The 18,576-nt window shown below is 50.6% G+C and overlaps 1 non-coding gene across 1 annotated transcript; it reads right to left on the bottom strand.

Moving 5' to 3' along the window:
- Positions 1-1,030: 1,030 nt before the first annotated feature.
- Positions 1,031-1,158, bottom strand: LOC128339137 (U6atac minor spliceosomal RNA). Its single transcript, XR_008312864.1, has one exon. It is a non-coding gene; the product is annotated as a U6atac minor spliceosomal RNA (small nuclear RNA).
- Between the last annotated feature and the right edge of the window lie 17,418 nt (positions 1,159-18,576).

Here is an 18,576-nt window from a genome sequence, read left to right as displayed (position 1 = left end):
GAAACAAATAAGAAACAAATTTGTAGTGGTTTGAAGCAACATAGTCGGCTCACAGAATCCAAGCAGCAGGATGTACAAATATTTTTGTACCACTTTTCAACAAATGTTCCCAAAGCAGTTTACATAGATATACATAAATAAAATATTCCCTGTCCCCAAGGGGCTCACAATCTAAAAACTTGATAGGCAACAGCCACTGGAGGGATGCTGTGTTGGGGATGAATAGGGCCAGTTGCTCTCCCCTTCCTAAATACAGAGAATCACCACTTTAAAAAGGTACCTCTTTGCTCAGTGAGAGTGGTTAAAGTAGGAGCAGAGAGACCTGAGTTCCAATCCTCATTCAGACATGAAACTTTCTGGGTGACTGGCCAATCAGTTATCTCTCAGCGTAACCTGCCTCAAAGACTTTTTGTGATAATCAAAATAACCATCTATATTGGAAGAAAAATGCAATATAAATGAAAATCTATTATATATTTTGAAGCATTTATGAAATAGTCATACTTCCCAATGACCTACAGATATCAAATTTTGCATACACAATACTTGCACTTGAATTAGCTGGATGTAGTACTTCTGTTGGGGGAAAGTATACTGTATAAAAGTATATAAGTATACTGCTATTCCTGGGAAGGAATAAGCAACTCGGAATATAATATGTAACTTATAATATGTCATTGTTCTCAACAGATTTTAAACAATAATTATACCAATAATTCCAAAGCAACATAATACCCCTGCAAATGCAGAATATCTTTCTCCGGTCCAATTTTACTGTGATTCAAACTTACTATATACAGTATAGGCACCTTGGCGTCCGCTTTATCGCCACATCAGTGCTGTTGCCTTCCAGGTGCTGCAGGATGCTTTGTCGTTTTGGTTTCAGCAGGCTCTCACACCTAGTGACCCCAGACACTTCTAGAGCAAAAGGCAATGGCAAAAGAACACTGCGAAGTGGGAAGAAGGCAGCGGCACCTTGCCAATGCTGCAGATAATGTTATTTCTTACTCTCTTATTTTTGCAAGATGAAACAAAAACTTGGTTAGATGCCACGAAGTAAGTGGCAATGCCTTAACCATATGCGTGTTGTAAAGGCCACTCGGACCTCTTCCATCCTTATCAAGGGGAGTGCTAACCTTCTCTCCTTTCATACAACACGGAAATCGGAGTTGTGTGCTCTGTATATATAGCTGAGTGTCGAGAAATCTTACAAGTCATGGTGACTCAACTATACCTAATTTTAAATGGGATTTAAAATAATGTTTTTGCAGCTATTTGAACCAAGAAATAAATACAGTGCAAACATTTAGTTTTAAAAGGGCGTGCGACTATGAGGACAAATTTAATAAGCAAATATAGCTGCGTTCTGCGCATGACTCACTAATATATGCAACAGCGCATCCAATCGGGATGCGAGAGATTTGAATATGGGGGAGGGCTACAAAATGCGCTCTCTCTCTATATATATATTACAATTACAAATGCAGTACAGGGCTTATTTAGATGCTGACTTTTCATTATGGTGAAATTCTTTGCGGGTTTGTCTAAATGATGGAACCTTCGTAGCTGAATGACCGCAAAATAGGGCGTCGAATCTTCAGTCTGCAAACATCAGCTAGATTTACTCGCCGCCATATTTACGGCCGGAGCAGATTTCTTCCCTGCCCTTGTCCAAGATGGCGGTCTCAGTGACGCCACGACTCTGGAAACTTGTGAGTTCGAATCTGCACTGTTTTAAAAAATAGTAATAATGTGGCTTTTTGATCTCCCATTTAAAACAAAAATTAGGTTTTATTTTTTAAATGAGAAAATAGAAAAAATGACTTTGCAATAGGAAGTATCTTTGCCTTTTGTTGCTTGCTTTTGTGCCATCTTTATTCGTATCAAGAGGTGTGCTGGTTTTGCACAAATCTAAACAGACAAAAAGTATTTAAAAACTTTAAACAATGGAATATAAAGGATAAAGATGCTGCTGTAAACCCCCTCTAGTGCCTCTCTAGCCCACCCAAGAAAGAAAGGTGGGTGGGGAATAACACAGGCTACAGGAACAGGCAGTCTTATAAAGAAATCATTGAGGCTTAAGTCGTGACAAATAGAGGCTAGTAGCAGGGGTTGGTCTAGATGACCTCTGAGGATCCTTCTGACTCTGATACCTCCTATGCAGGCCACCTTAGTCATGACTAATTTCTTCTCTCCAGACCTTTTTATTATTAATTTTATTTATTTATTTATTTATTACATTTATAAACCGCCCCACCCAGAGGCTCTGGGCGGTGTACAACAACAACAGACATAAAACCCACAATTCAAACACAATGCTAAAAACAATCTAAAAAAAAAATCAAAAATAATTAAAACTAGCGCCCTAACCCAATTAAAATACTTTAAAAAACAATGACACTTTTATTTATTGCGTAGATTAAAAGAAGATTAAAAACTGCAAACCGAGAACCGACGTTTCGACGTGCAGATGTCAACTTCAGTGTTCCATGCCTCACTGTCTAAAAACCCACACTCTTAGATCCCAGATACTCTCGCTTAAACGTAATATATGAGTGTGGGTTTGCACACACACCACTCTGCTCTGTAACTGGAGTGAGTAGCTCCCTTTGCTGGCACTTTGGAAAATAATGACAAACTCCAACAAATCCGGCTGCCCCCTGAAATGGGAGGCAAGCTGGCAATCTTTGCTTTTGGGCCCGAGCGCCACTGCAGGATTGTGACGGAGAATCACTGCAATGAAAAGAGATAAGTAAGTTGTGTGTGTCCAATAGGAGATGATCTCTAAGAGGGATTTGTGGGCAAAACCCTCTTATCTGTGCACGGTTTTTATCCATCTTCTGGGCATCCCGAAAGTTTCAGTGAGAACAAGAATGTCCTGGGCTTGTTAATGGAGTGGGTCTGCCCCCCTTTTTTTTCTCAGTCGGCGTGGGGCTTTCCCCATTTCACTCCTCAGGGTCCATGCCTTAAGCCATCTTTACATCAAGGTTTAATAAGAAGGGGAATGGGTGCTAGTGCGACTAATGCCCAAACGCAAAAACTGGGGACGAAAAGAAAAGATTGCTTTTGAACTAAAAGAAAGCCAAGTTTCCCCATGCAGGGAGGCGGAACAGTCCTTTAAGAGTTGCATAGACCAAGGGTTGCGCCTGCTAACTGAGCAAAGAGACACCTTTCAAAGTGGTGATTCTCTTTTCATTGAGCAGGGGGAGAGCAACTGGCCCTATCCGTCCCCAGCACAGCATGCCTCCAGGGGCTGTAGCTGGTGTCTACCGTATGTTTCTTTTTGGACTGTGAGCCCTTTGGGGACAGGGAGGGAACCATCTTATTTCTGTATTATTTCTTCTTCTATGTAAACCGCTTTGAGAATTTTGTTGAAGGGCGGTATGTAAATATGCATAGTAGCAGTAGTAGTAGTAGCAGAAGAAGATGTGGTTGGACTACAATGCCCACCATCCACAGCCTTCAGCCGTTATGACTGACTGGGGATGATGGGAGGTGTAGCTTACCTCTGCTACCTGGCCTCCTACCTACCATTCTTAGAGGAGAGCTGGTCTTGGGGTAGCCAGCATGACTTGTCTCTTTAGCTAAGCAGTGTCTGCCCTGGTTGCATATGAAAGGGAGACTAGAAGTGTGTGCACTATAAGATATTCCTCTTAGGGGGATGGAGCCACTCTGGGAAGAGCATCAGATGGTTCCCAGTTCCCTCCCTGGCAGCATCTCCAAGATAGGGTCGAGAGAGACTCCTGCCTGAAACCCTGGAGAAGCCGCTGCCAGTCTGTGTAGACAATACTGAGCTATATGGACCAAGCGTCTGACCCAGTATATAGCAGCTTCCTATGTTCCTCCCTTGTGTTCCTTGTGAGTGCTTTTGGGAAGGGAACTGCCTTCTTATTCCGTGCACTCCACTTCTGAGGACTCAAGATAGCCAACCCCAGGCACAGGAAGTTGAATTTTGGGTTACTGCAGGTCCTTATGTTGTATTAACAACAGCAAATATTTATACACCGCTTTTCAACAAAAGTTTCCAAAGTGGTTTACATAGAGAAATAATAAATAAATGCAGAAGTGAGCCAGGTTGCATGAACTGCCTTTGTATCTGGTCGCCTCTTGTGCAGACAGTGGGTAGGGTTGCCAACTTTTAACCAGTTCCTGCTCCTATGCCTTTGAGAGCAACTTGATTAGTGGATGACAAATTTTATTTGTGTCATGCATGGGCGTCCGGGCAGGGGAACAAGAGGGGGCAGTCTTCCCCTGCCCAGATTGAGCCAGTTCCCATTGAATTCAGTGGGGCATACTCCCAGGGCAGGGGGTATTCGATTGCTGACTTTGCCCCCACGCCCCTAGAAAAAAAATCTGGCAGACACCCCTGATGTCATGAAAACATCTGTTATTTTAATCTGCTGTTTTGCTCTCTCTGCCCATTTTAAATTCTATTAAGGAAAACGAACACTACTGTTCTGGACTTGATCAATTGATTGATTGGTTGGTTGGTTGGTTGATATAAGGGAGCTCCGGATGTTTGGCAGGATGCATTTTAGCTGCAACAGTCGACATCCAGTGCTCTGACTCCACTGAATTGAGACTGGAATTGCTCTCCGAATGAAACATTTTTGGACGTGCCTGGGATTCCTAGCACCAAATTCTTCCTGCCCTGAATTCTTTCCAGGAGCATTTCCACCTGAAGTACTTCCTCCCAATCTCAGGCTTATTTTAAGATATGGGGAAGGGGGCATTTCCTCCCTTCCTCTGACCCCTCACCCCTCCGAATTGGGAGCCATTTAGGGCAGATCCGGAGGGCGGGGGCGGTTTAAACAAGAAGAAGCACTTCCAACCTCAGGGTGCTCATCGCGATGTGGGGGCAAAGGTGGCCGTGTCTGGGCACACTTCAGTGGCCTGAGCGTCAGCAGGCCACACTTCAAGGGGGTGCAGGGAGGGGGTGGCAGCTTGGTGGACTCAGCAAGGCTGGTTAGGCAGTGCCATTGTGTGGGGGGGAGAAGAGCAAAGAGTGGAAGGCAGAGGGAGGCCAGGCAGGGGCCGGAGGAGACTCGGGTGGGTGGCCGAGGGGAGGGAGCTGCCGGCGGGGACCGCTTTGGGGTGGGAAGTGCCACCACAGCAGCCCCGGCTCTCTTCCTGGAGGCAGCCGCCTCGGCAGGAGACCCAGGCTTCGGAGCTCTACCAGAGCTTGTACGATCGGAGCTAGACTGTCTTAGGACAAAACGGTCAGCCAGAAGAGCTTGGTGGTAGCAGCAGAAGCTGGAGAAAAGGAGGACGAGAGAAGGAGAAGAAGGAGACCATTCTCCGGGGAATTGCTCCACAAAGTTTCTAACCTCTCCAGTTTGGGGGACAGAAACCCCCCCCCCCCCATTAGCAGTGTCTCAGAGGGGTGAGGAGGGAAGGGCTCCCCAAAGGCCGCCAGTGTGGTGGTGGTGGTGGGGGGGGGGAACCCTGACTCCCAACAGCCCAAAGAGACCCAGGTGGCATCGGAGAGAGACAAGCTCTTCTGGCTGGACCCGCCTGTCCCGAGCAGAGTGGGGCAGCCTCCTCCCCATCTTGACTTTAGCCCCTCTCCGTTGGGAGAGCATTTTGCCTAAGCAATTTGTCGCCACAGTCCAAAAAGGGGGCGCTGAAGGGATTCACCGCCTCTCAGCCCAGGCCCCGCCTGACTGCTGGCCTCGGGTAGACTCTCAGTGTGAGTCAGGCAGTCTACGTGGGTGTGAGTCCTTTCTTCACCCTAAGCTAATCTTCCTGGCCCCCCAGTTCCCCCCTTCCCCCCGGTTCCCCATTCCGCAGGCGACCCCCTGATTCCCTCTCAACCCGTTTCATCTCTTGAGCAGTGTCTCCAGAGGCAGGTCTTCAAGGCGGCTTGCAGAACCCGCCTGCAGCCTTGGGAGGAGGAGGTGTCATATCAGAGCCTTTTCATCCAGAATGCGTCATTCCCCTGTCCCCGTGTGGCCCGTGCAGGATGCTTGTGCTGGGAATGAGACGCTCTTGGTCTCCCGGACTGGGTCCGGCAGGAGAGAAGGGGAGAGAGCTCAGCTGGGGAGAGGGTGGAGGCCCAAGGACAGAGGGCTGGTGTGTGTCGCCTGCAGCTCAGGGACGTGGCCGAGGGAAGCCAAAGACTGCCTTCTCAGAGCCCTTTATTTTGAATTTTCGCTTTTTCACACACACACGGAAAAACCGAGCACGTTGTGTTATGTACCCCAACCTTAGACTTAAAGGTACCAACTCAGAAGTATGTGGAATTGAGGCCTGTGTCTGATTTCATTTTATTTTAAGAGTTCAATTAATGCCTGCACTCGGTGAATTGACATACTAGATCTCAACTGCTCTGTGAAGGAGGAGGCAATCCAGCATTGTATTGTGAAATGGATACTCAAGGGAGTGCAAAAGCCAGGCCTGAATGCTGAATGCTGAATATCCAAATGGTAAAATGTGACTCACTACCAGATAATGTCCGTGGAAGAGGCCAGAGGTTGATCTCCCCTCTCCTGTTGCAAGAAGTCAGCGTTAATCCTTGTCAACGATTAACTCAATTGCTCTCTATAGAGATTCAACATAGGTAGATGCATACAAAGAAAACACCTATAGACTATAATTCTTACCTCACTGACAGGATGCTTCTGCCCTAGTCAAATGTATTGATTAACTCGTCTCACACATGTACCCCTTTTAATGTTACTTTGAATATTCTTTTTTTATAAATGCACACTAGATAGAGGTACACAAGAAATAAGGTAATTGCTGTCTCACACAAATAGAACTAACTCTCTCACTAACTCCTGACTTTTAACACCTTTGGGACCAGGCTAGCAAATCTGGGATGCAGATTGGCTTGGGGCAATTTCCCCTCCTCAAGATAGCAGCTAACAGAAGATGAGATTAAGATTTCTCTGGACTGGCCAATATCCTGAATAATTAAAAGACATTATCCAGAAGGTAGCTGCAAGTTGTCGCCCTTTGGGACCCAGGAAAAGATGAGATTTGAATAGATCAAAGAAAATTCAACTATAAAGAATGAGGCTGCTGGACAGAGAGTTAGCAGTGTTGTGCCTATGGGCAATCTTGTACCTACATGCAAGACCTGCTCACACGCCATCCCAGAGTTTGCTGCTAAGCCGCGGGGCAACAAGCAGGAAATACTCTGCCCATGGACCGGAGCTGTCTGTGACTTCTACTGCACAGTGAGAAGTCAAGACTTCCCCAGCCATGGTGCTCTGGCTCTCAGCCGTGATCTGAGCAACTGCAAACGCTCCTGTCTCCAGCCAAGAAGCCTCGCTCCTTCAGCTGAAAAGACCCTCCGCTCTCAAAGCCTCTGAGCTGCCTTCACAAGCCGTGGATCCCTACTTTCCTCCTCCTTACTAATCACGGCTACCCCCCTTCCTAAGCGCCCCCCTTCCTCCTTCTTTCTCTGCTTCTCTCTAAAAGTTTTGTTAGATTATTAGATATCTGTAATTACTGATTGCACACACATATGTTAGTTAGGCACATTACAGTACAACTTGAATCGGAAACATGTTTTTATTTTATCCTGATGAGCAACTTTTTCTAATAAAGCCCATTGAATTTTCTGAGTCTGTCTCTCTCTATCTCTGTTTGCGCGCCCAGATCCTACATGGTCATCATCTCCAGGAACCAATTCAGTTTGTGTATGATGTGACTTGGCCTCTTTCCCTCTGAGCATGTACAGAGTGCGAAACCAGGCATAGTTCACAACAGTTGTGGAGCGAGAGAGACCCCTCCCCTCCCCTCCGCCACTGGCGACTCTCTTTCTCGATACCAGTCTTCTGACTGTCATCCCAAGGACAGGCGGGATTCGCACCCAGCCCCCTGTGAGCCTATTGGAAGAGTTGGCCAGCCTCATGACCCTGGGCTGGAGAGGGACAACCAGAGGGAGGCGGATCGCTGGAGCAGGCAGACACGCGGGCCCAAGACAGCGTCGGTGCCAGTGGAGGGCCCCCTTCTCGCCGCGGCCTTTGGGGGGCCCAACGGGCTTCAGGTTGTCTGCAGGGGACCCTGACCCTTCAGGTGAGAAGCAGCATCCGGGAGACCAGGAGGCAGCCGACGGAGAGGGCCTGGCCCGGGAGAGCCGCCCCCCTGGGGGCTCCGTTGCAAAGGTCTCTGTCGCAGCAGTGGACGCGGATTCCGGGCAGCTCCTGCTGCTGGCAGTGGCGGGAGGTGGCACAGCCGCTGGTCAACGGGACCCCCAGGACCACTGCGAGGCAGAGAGGGGAGGAGGAGAGCGGAGCGTTAGGAGGCGGGCTGCAGCAGGGACCCCTGGAGAAGCCACCTGCCCACACCACAGCCGCCCTGCTCAAGGACACAGAGACGGGGCCAGCTTATGGGTTTCACAGAACGCTTCCAACTTTTGAGGAACAGGGAGCAAGACCAGCAGGAGAGGCAAAGAGGCTTCTGGCCAAGGCCTTGTGGAGACCTCGCATGCCTGGCTGCAGGACTCACAGAGGAGGGAGAGGGTGGTTTGCTGCCCCCAAGCTGCCCCCCCCCCATTTCTGTGTCAGAACTCTAACAGGAGGGGCACAGACCACCGCCCCCCACTCAGAAATGTGCTGGCCTCCACTCTCCCCCAGGCAAAGACTCCTCCCCAGATCTCCTCCCCAAGCAAGACCCATTGGACTGGAGAGGTCAGGCACAGAACCTGGGGGACACACACACACACACACACACACCCCACCCCACGGCCAAGCGTTGGTGGGCTCTCCGCCCTCCAAGGGAAGCCCCCAGCCCACATCGTCGTCCCGGGACGCCCCCAGCTCCAGAGGCCGGCTGGCCTGCCACCCACTCACTCACTCACCGCTCTCCATCTTAATGCAGAAGCGGTGCTTGAAGCCTTGGTGCCAATGGGAGCAGGTGATCACTTCTGGCTGGGAGCAGCCCCTGTCCACCGACCGGGAGCCCACGAGGACGTTGCAGGCGTAGCACTGGAGGCCGGAGGCTGCGGGGGGGGGGAGCAGAAGCAGGGGCGTGAGTGGACCCCACTTCTCCAAGAGGAGGAGCCCTGCAAAGCCTGCAACCCAGAGGCTGTCAGGTGGCAACGTGGGGATCATCGGGGGCCTTCCTGCCACCCCACTGGAAGTGTGGAATGCCCCACCACCACCACCACAAAGAGAGTCACATGTCCACCAGTGGTTCTTCACCTTAGATGCTGCTTTGGCTTTGGCTTTGGGCCTATATTCTCACTGCCACTGATTATGCGGTGACGCCTCTGTGACTCTGTTGGTTCTCTGAGGCTGGCTTGTTCCACTACTGATGAGTCGGGCTGAAATCTGGCTCGGTATGTTATAGACTGTTCATAATAATGGTTGGAACTTCTCCTCACTCACAGCACTTGGTGGCTGTACACACCATCAAGGAGGCTTCTGAAAACCTGAACCCAGCTCCTCCCCAGAACTGGACTTCACACCCCAGGCTTTGCTACAGGTGGTCCTCATAAGCCAGTCCTTCTTTCTTTTCCCGGCTGCCTTATCCTTTGAGTCTCAGAACTCCTCCTCTTTGGGGCTGTCCCTAAATCCCCACTCTCCCTGAACTCCCCTTCCAACTTCTGTGTCCTTCTTGTGACTGACAGCTCCCAAGAAGCCTCAGCCAAGATGCATCCAAGTTATCCTGCAGCATTTCATCATCACACCCCACCAAAGGAGGTTCCAGAGGTTGCTCTAGGTGTCCATCGGCTGGCTCTCGGAGGTCTGGGGAAGGGTGGCTTAAGTTCTGCTTGGTGGCTCCCTTAAGGGGATGTCCTCACGGCTCTTCACCCTTGTGGGGGTCTGAATAATTGATCGGTTGATTGATCAAATTTGTACACCGCCCCAAACATTCATCCCTGGGCAGTTAACAATAACATGCATGTGTGGTTTAAAAATAAATAAATAAATAAACAAATTAAAACACAAGAAGTTGAAACTTACATAAAACTTAAAAACAATTTAAACATTTTTAAAAGTCAAAACAGATTCAAATCTAAAAACGTTAGCTTTTTAATTAATTATGAAGCTCCCTTCTCATCGTAGCCCGCTTCATAGGGACGAAGGGATCCTCCGTCAGCCTTGCAAGCAACCGTTTCCCACGTCAGGCCGTTGGTCTGTTTAGCTCAGTACTGCCGACTGGGGAAAGTGGGGCTGGGAGCTCCTCCTGCCTGAAGCCTTGCAGAGCTGCGGCTGCTGCCGGTCCGTGCAGACAATGCTGAGCTAGAGAGACCAAGGGTCTGACTTAGTAGGAGGCACATTCAGCAGGTGGCAAAGTGGCTGACTTGTTCTGCTTTGTGGGTTATTGTTGCTTTGGTGACACCCCCGCCCCCCCCGCCTGCCGTGCCTTCCGGAGGAGACAGGCCTTGGGGCTAAACTAAATAATAGGCATCCCTTCCAAAAACGAGGCAGTCATTGAGTGGGACGGAGGAGGAAGGACCAGTATCGCTCCAGCTCCCTGTCACCTCTCCTCATTACTCTTTCATTTATCTTAAGCACTCACCGACAGGAAGCAGAAAAGAAGAAGCCATCACCAGAGAAAGGATCCCAGAGGCTGCACCCAACGGGCGTCGCGCCCCCATGGAGGCCGCCTTTTGCTCTGTGCTGAAGACCAGCAAAGGTGGTCACGTCGCCTGACTGCGGACCCGGCTCCGGATTTCGGAAACCTTTACATGTGCCCGGATCTCTGGTCATGGGGCCATGCAGCACTCAGCGCAAAAGTCTTCGATTCCCAGTCTTCAGAGACCTCTCAAGGGATTGCCTCTCTCTGCGAGAGATCTTCCTTTTGAATCACGCCCAATCAGTGTTGGAAATTAGAGCAAAGACACACACCCCACTTCCTTCCTCAGAAAATCTTCCTGGTTGATGAACAGACGCTAGCATATGTGCGTGTGCAATCTTACCCTCAGCTATTCCTGGCCTATTTCTTCGACCCACGATCATTACCCGTTAATGCAAACGTGCAGAGGCTGTTAGAGAGAAATTCTCCCTAATCAAGATTTAACTCTAAATCCACTTCAAAATCCTCTAATTCAGTTGGATTAGGCGGGGAAAGCTTTCTCTCTTCTCTCCCACCCACCCCACATCCAGTCCTCCCCCCCATCCCCCATTTTAGCAAAGTGACAGGAGACCCCTGCAGAACGTGATTGTGCTACGTAACAGATCTAGGGATAATTTTATTCTCGAAAGACAAGAAAAGACCCACGTCAAGCTAATTTTAAATCCAAAAGAATGCCATTTGAGGAGTCAATGCAGGGGTAACTCTAGAACAATCAGTTTGGAAGAGCAAAGGGAGTGAGAATTTTGCCACACATAAGAACATAGGGAGCTGCCATATACTGAGTCAGACCCTTGGTCCATCTGTGTATTGGTCTATACAGACTGGCAGTGGCTTCTCCAAGTTTGCAGGCAGGAGTCTCTCTCAGCCCTATCTTGGAGACAAGTATATCTCTTCTAAACAGCAATGGGACAAATTGTGGAAATGGACATCGGATGTAACCCGCCCCCCATTAGCTGATGTGCCTTGAAATCCCCCACCCCCAAGTTACAGTACTACCTGCATATACTTCATAACCTTGTGGGTTTCCAAATCCTTGTGTGTAAATCTTTGTAGATATATCATGTACAAACAACCACTTTGTATATAATTGTGCTTTGGCAATGTACTGTATGCTCTGGTAGTTTGTTGGTTCAATTAAAAAAATCTTGTCCTATTAAAAAAAATAATAGATCTTGTCCTATCTTGGAGATGCAGCCAGAGAGGGAACTTGAAACCTTCTGCTCTTCCCAGAGCAGCTCCATCCCCAGAGGGGAAGAACGTCCAGTGCTTACACATATATATGGTCTTCCATTCAAATGCAACCAGGGTGGACCCTGCTTAGCTTAAGGGGACAAGTCATGCTTGCTACCACAAGACCAGCTCTCTCCTATATCATAGAAGACATATATATTCACACACATACACAAGATATTCACACACTGCACACTTTACCTCTATAGTTATAGGTAAAGGTAAGGTAAAGTGTGCCGTCAAGTCGATGTTGACTCCTCCGACGATTTATGAGATGATGCCTTTCAGCACATTCCTAGATCACTGCTGCCCAATATAGGAGCTTCCCATAGTCTGGGAAACATACCCCTGTGGATTTGAACCGGCATCCTCTGGCTTGCTAGTTGAGTCATTTTCCACTGTGCCATTAGGTGGCTTATATTTATAGATATAAGGGTTAGGGTTAGTTACAATCACGTTCTGCAGGGGTCTCCTGTCACTTTGCTAAAATGGGGGACGGGGGGGGACTGGATATGGGGTGGGTGGGAGAGAAGAGAGAAAGCTTTCCCCGCCTAATCCAACTGAATTAGAGGATTTTGAAGTGGATTTAGAGTTAAATCTTGATTAGGGAGAATTTCTCTCTAACAGCCTCTGCACGTTTGCATTAACGGGTAATGATCGTGGGTCGAAGAAATAGGCCAGGAATAGCTGAGGGTAAGATTGCACACGCACATATGCTAGCGTCTGTTCATCAACCAGGAAGATTTTCTGAGGAAGGAAGTGGGGTGTGTGTCTTTGCTCTAATTTCCAACACTGATTGGGCGTGATTCAAAAGGAAGATCTCTCGCAGAGAGAGGCAATCCCTTGAGAGGTCTCTGAAGACTGGGAATCGAAGACTTTTGCGCTGAGTGCTGCATGGCCCCATGACCAGAGATCCGGGCACATGTAAAGGTTTCCGAAATCCGGAGCCGGGTCCGCAGTCAGGCGACGTGACCACCTTTGCTGGTCTTCAGCACAGAGCAAAAGGCGGCCTCCATGGGGGCGCGACGCCCGTTGGGTGCAGCCTCTGGGATCCTTTCTCTGGTGATGGCTTCTTCTTTTCTGCTTCCTGTCGGTGAGTGCTTAAGATAAATGAAAGAGTAATGAGGAGAGGTGACAGGGAGCTGGAGCGATACTGGTCCTTCCTCCTCCGTCCCACTCAATGACTGCCTCGTTTTTGGAAGGGATGCCTATTATTTAGTTTAGCCCCAAGGCCTGTCTCCTCCGGAAGGCACGGCAGGCGGGGGGGGCGGGGGTGTCACCAAAGCAACAATAACCCACAAAGCAGAACAAGTCAGCCACTTTGCCACCTGCTGAATGTGCCTCCTACTAAGTCAGACCCTTGGTCTCTCTAGCTCAGCATTGTCTGCACGGACCGGCAGCAGCCGCAGCTCTGCAAGGCTTCAGGCAGGAGGAGCTCCCAGCCCCACTTTCCCCAGTCGGCAGTACTGAGCTAAACAGACCAACGGCCTGACGTGGGAAACGGTTGCTTGCAAGGCTGACGGAGGATCCCTTCGTCCCTATGAAGCGGGCTACGATGAGAAGGGAGCTTCATAATTAATTAAAAAGCTAACGTTTTTAGATTTGAATCTGTTTTGACTTTTAAAAATGTTTAAATTGTTTTTAAGTTTTATGTAAGTTTCAACTTCTTGTGTTTTAATTTGTTTATTTATTTATTTATTTTTAAACCACACATGCATGTTATTGTTAACTGCCCAGGGATGAATGTTTGGGGCGGTGTACAAATTTGATCAATCAACCGATCAATTATTCAGACCCCCACAAGGGTGAAGAGCCGTGAGGACATCCCCTTAAGGGAGCCACCAAGCAGAACTTAAGCCACCCTTCCCCAGACCTCCGAGAGCCAGCCGATGGACACCTAGAGCAACCTCTGGACCCTCCTTTGGTGGGGTGTGATGATGAAATGCTGCAGGATAACTTGGATGCATCTTGGCTGAGGCTTCTTGGGAGCTGTCAGTCACAAGAAGGACACAGAAGTTGGAAGGGGAGTTCAGGGAGAGTGGGGATTTAGGGACAGCCCCAAAGAGGAGGAGTTCTGAGACTCAAAGGATAAGGCAGCCGGGAAAAGAAAGAAGGACTGGCTTATGAGGACCACCTGTAGCAAAGCCTGGGGTGTGAAGTCCAGTTCTGGGGAGGAGCTGGGTTCAGGTTTTCAGAAGCCTCCTTGATGGTGTGTACAGCCACCAAGTGCTGTGAGTGAGGAGAAGTTCCAACCATTATTATGAACAGTCTATAACATACCGAGCCAGATTTCAGCCCGACTCATCAGTAGTGGAACAAGCCAGCCTCAGAGAACCAACAGAGTCACAGAGGCGTCACCGCATAATCAGTGGCAGTGAGAATATAGGCCCAAAGCCAAAGCCAAAGCAGCATCTAAGGTGAAGAACCACTGGTGGACATGTGACTCTCTTTGTGGTGGTGGGGCATTCCACACTTCCAGTGGGGTGGCAGGAAGGCCCCCGATGATCCCCACGTTGCCCCCTGACAGCCTCTGGGTTGCAGGCTTTGCAGGGCTCCTCCTCTTGGAGAAGTGGGGTCCACTCACGCCCCTGCTTCTGCTCCCCCCCCCCCCCGCAGCCTCCGGCCTCCAGTGCTACGCCTGCAACGTCCTTGTGGGCTCCCGGTCGGTGGACAGGGGCTGCTCCCAGCCAGAAGTGATCACCTGCTCCCATTGGCACCAAGGCTTCAAGCACCGCTTCTGCATTAAGATGGAGAGCGGTGAGTGAGTGAGTGGGTGGCAGGCCAGCCGGCCCCTGGAGCCGGGGGCTTCCCTTGGAGGGCGGAGAGCCCACCAACGCTTGGCCGTGGGGTGGGGTGTGTGTGTGTGTGTGTCCCCCAGGTTCTGTGCCTGACCTCTCCAGTCCAATGGGTCTTGCTTGGGGAGGAGATCCGGGGAGGAGTCTTTGCCTGGGGGAGAGTGGAGGCCAGCACATTTCTGAGTGGGGGGCGGTGGTCTGTGCCCCTCCTGTTAGAGTTCTGACACAGAAATGGGGGGGGAGCAGCTTGGGGGCAGCAAACCACCCTCTCCCTCCTCCTGCAGCCAGGCAGGCGGGGTCTCCACAAGGCCTTGGCCAGAAGCCTCTTTGGCTCCCCTGCTGGTCTTGCTCCCTGTTCCCCATCAGTTGGAAGCGTTCTGTGAAACCCAGAAGCTGGCCCCGTCTCTGTGTCCTTGAGCAGGGCGGCTGTGGTGTGGGCAGGTGGCTTCTCCAGGGGTCCCTGCTGCAGCCCGCCTCCTCACGCTCCGCTCTCCTCCTCCCCTCTCTGCCTCGCAGTGGTCCTGGGGGTCCCGTTGACCAGCGGCTGTGCCACCTCCCGCCACTGCCAGCAGCAGGAGCTGCCCGGAATCCGCGTCCACTGCTGCGACAGAGACCTTTGCAACGGAGTCCCCAGGGGGGCGGCTCTCCCGGGCCAGGCCCTCTCCGTCGGCTGCCTCCTGGTCTCCCGGATGCTGCTTCTCACCTGAAGGGAGGGTCCCCTGCAGACGACCTGAAGCCCGTTGGGCCCCCCAAAGGCCGCGGTGAAAAGGGGGCCCTCCACTGGCACCGACGCTGTCTTTGGCCCGCGTATCTGCCTACTCCAGCGATCCGCCTCCCTCTGGTTGTCCCTCTCCAGCCCAGGGTCATGAGGCCGGCCAACTCTTCCAAAAGGCTCACAGGAGGCCGGGTGCGAATCCCGCCTGTCCTTGGGATGACAGTCAGAAGACTGGTATCTAGAAAGAGGGACGCCAGTGGCGGAGGGGAGGGGAGGGGTCTCTCTCGCTCCACAACTGTTGTGAACTATACCTGGTTTTGCACTCTGTACATGCTCAGAGGGAGAGAGGCCAAGTCACATCATACACAAACTGAATTGGTTCTTGGAGATGGTGACCATGTAGGATCTGGGCGCGCAAACAGAGATAGAGAGAGACACACTCAGAAAATTCAATGGGGTTTATTAGAAAAAGTTGCTCATCAGGATAAAATAAAAACATGTTTCCGATTCAAGGTGTAGTGTAATGTGCCTAAATAACATATATGTGTGCAATCAGTAATTACAGATATCTAATAATCTAACAAATCCTAAATAAAACATTTAGAGAGAAGCAGAGAAAGAAGGAGGAAGTGGGGGGGGGCTTAGGAAGGGGGGTAGCAGTGATTAGTAAGGAGGAGGAAAGTAGGGATCCAGGGCTTGTGAAGGCAGCTCAGAAGCTTTGAGAGCGGCGGGTCTTTTCAGCTGAAGGAGCGAGGCTTCTTGGCTGGAGACAGGAGCGTTTGCAGTTGCTCAGATCACGGCTGAGAGCCAGAGCACCGTGGCTGGGGAAGACTTGACTTCTCACTGCGCAGTAGAAGTCACAGACAGCTCCGGTCCATGGGCAGAGTTCCTGCTTGTTGCCCCGCGGCTTAGCAGCAAACTCTGGGATGGCGTGTGAGCAGGTCTTGCATGTAGGTACAAGATTGCCCATAGGCACAAGACTGCTAACTCTCTGTCCAGTAGCCTCATTCTTTATAGTTGAATTTTCTTTGATCTGTTCAAATCTCATCATTTCCTGGGTCCCAAAAGGTGACAACTTGCTGCTACCTTCTGGATAATGTCTTTTAATTATTCAGGATATTGGCCAGTCCAGAGAAATCTTAATCTCATCTTCTGCTAGCTGCTATCTTGAGGAGGGGAAATTGCCCAAAGCAAATCTGCATCCCAGAATTGCTAGCCTGGTCCCAAAGGTGTTAAAAGTCAGGAGTTAGTGAGAGAGTTAGTTCTATTTGTGTGAGACAGCAATTACCTTATTTCTTGTGTACCTCTATCTAGTGTGTATTTATAACAAAAGAATATTCAAAGTAACATTAAAAGGGGTACATGTGTGAGACGAGTTAATCAATACATTTGACTAGGGCAGAAGCATCCTGTCAGTGAGGTAAGAATTATAGTCTATAGGTGTTTTCTTTGTATGCATCTACCTATGTTGAATCTCTATAGAGAGCAATTGAGTTAATCGTTGACAAGGATTAACGCTGACTTCTTGCAACAGGAGAGGGGAGATCAGCCTCTGGCCTCTTCCACAGACATTATCTGCTAGTGAGTCACATTTTAGCATTTGGATATAGCATTCAGCATTCAGGCCTGGTTTTTGTACTCCCTTGAGTATCCATTTCACAATACAATGCTGGATTGCCTCCTCCTTCACAGAGCAGTTGAGATCTAGTATGTCAATTCACCGAGTGCAGGCATTAATTGAACTCTTAAAATAAAATGAAATCAGACACAGGCCTCAATTCCACATACTTCTGAGTTGGTACCTTTAATCTAAGGTTGGGGTACATAACACAACGCGCTTGGTTTTTCCGTGTGTGTGTGTGAAAAAGCGAAAATTCGAAATAAAGGGCTCTGAGAAGGCAGTCTTTGGCTTCCCTCGGCCACGTCCCTGAGCTGCAGGCGACACACACCAGCCCTCTGTCCTTGGGCCTCCACCCTCTCCCCAGCTGAGCTCTCTCCCCTTCTCTCCTGCCGGACCCAGTCCGGGAGACCAAGAGCGTCTCATTCCCAACACAAGCATCCTGCACGGGCCACACGGGGACGCGGGAATGACGGATTCTGGATGAAAAGGCTCTGATATGACACCTCCTCCTCCCAAGGCTGCAGGCGGGTTCTGCAAGCCGCCTTGAAGACCTGCCTCTGGAGCCACTGCTCAAGAGATGAAACGGGTTGAGAGGGAATCAGGGGGTCGCCTGCGGAATGGGGAACTGGGGGGAAGGGGGGAACTGGGGGGCCAAGAAGATAAGCTTGGGGTGAAGAAAGGACTCACCCCCACGTGGACTGCCCGACTCACACTGAGAGTCTACCCGAGGCCAGCAGTCAGGCGGGGCCTGGGCTGAGAGGCGGTGAATCCCTTCAACGCCCCCTTTTTGGACTGTGGCGACAAATTACTTAGGCAAAACGCTCTCCCAACGGAGAGGGGCTAAAGTCAAGATGGGGAGGAGGCTGCCCCACTCTGCTCGGGACAGGCGGGTCCAGCCAGAAGAGCTTGTCTCTCTCCGATGCCACCTGGGTCTCTTTGGGCTGTTGGGAGTCAGGGTTCCCCACCACCACCACCACCACACTGGCGGCCTTTGGGGAGCCCTTCCCTCCACACCCCTCTGAGACACTGCTAATGGGGGGGGGGTTTCTGTCCCCCAAACTGGAGAGGTTAGAAACTTTGTGGAGCAATTCCCCGGAGAATGGTCTCCTTCTTCTCCTTCTCTCGTCCTCCTTTTCTCCAGCTTCTGCTGCTACCACCAAGCTCTTCTGGCTGAGCGTTGTGTCCTAAGACAGTCTAGCTCCGATCGTACAAGCTCCGGTAGAGCTCCGAAGCCTGGGTCTCCTGCCGAGGTGGCTGCCTCCAGGAAGAGAGCCGGGGCTGCTGTGGTGGCACTTCCCACCCCAAAGCGGTCCCCGCCGGCAGCTCCCTCCCCTCGGCCACCCACCCGAGTCTCCTCTGGCCCCTGCCTGGCCTCCCTCTGCCTTCCACTCTTTGCTCTTCTCCCCCCCACACAATGGCACTGCCTAACCAGCCTCGCTGAGTCCACCAAGCTGCCACCCCCTCCCTGCACCCCCTTGAAGTGTGGCCTGCTGATGCTCCGGCCGCTGAAGTGTGCCCAGACACGGCCACCTTTGCCCCCACATTGCGATGAGCACCCTGAGGTTGGAAGTGCTTCTTCTTGGGAGCGGCTCAGGCGGGCGGAGGGCACAGGGGCGCTCCTTGATCCTGTGGAAGCAGCCACAATGCTTCTTCTGCGGACCTGACGTAGTCCTGGGGCAAAG

The sequence above is a fragment of the Hemicordylus capensis genome, chromosome 17 (genome assembly GCF_027244095.1).
Source record: "Hemicordylus capensis ecotype Gifberg chromosome 17, rHemCap1.1.pri, whole genome shotgun sequence".
In the NCBI taxonomy this organism is placed as follows: Eukaryota; Metazoa; Chordata; class Lepidosauria; order Squamata; family Cordylidae; genus Hemicordylus; species Hemicordylus capensis.
The sequence above is the reverse complement of the archived record's forward strand: the minus strand, read 5'-3'. Positions and strand labels throughout refer to the sequence as shown.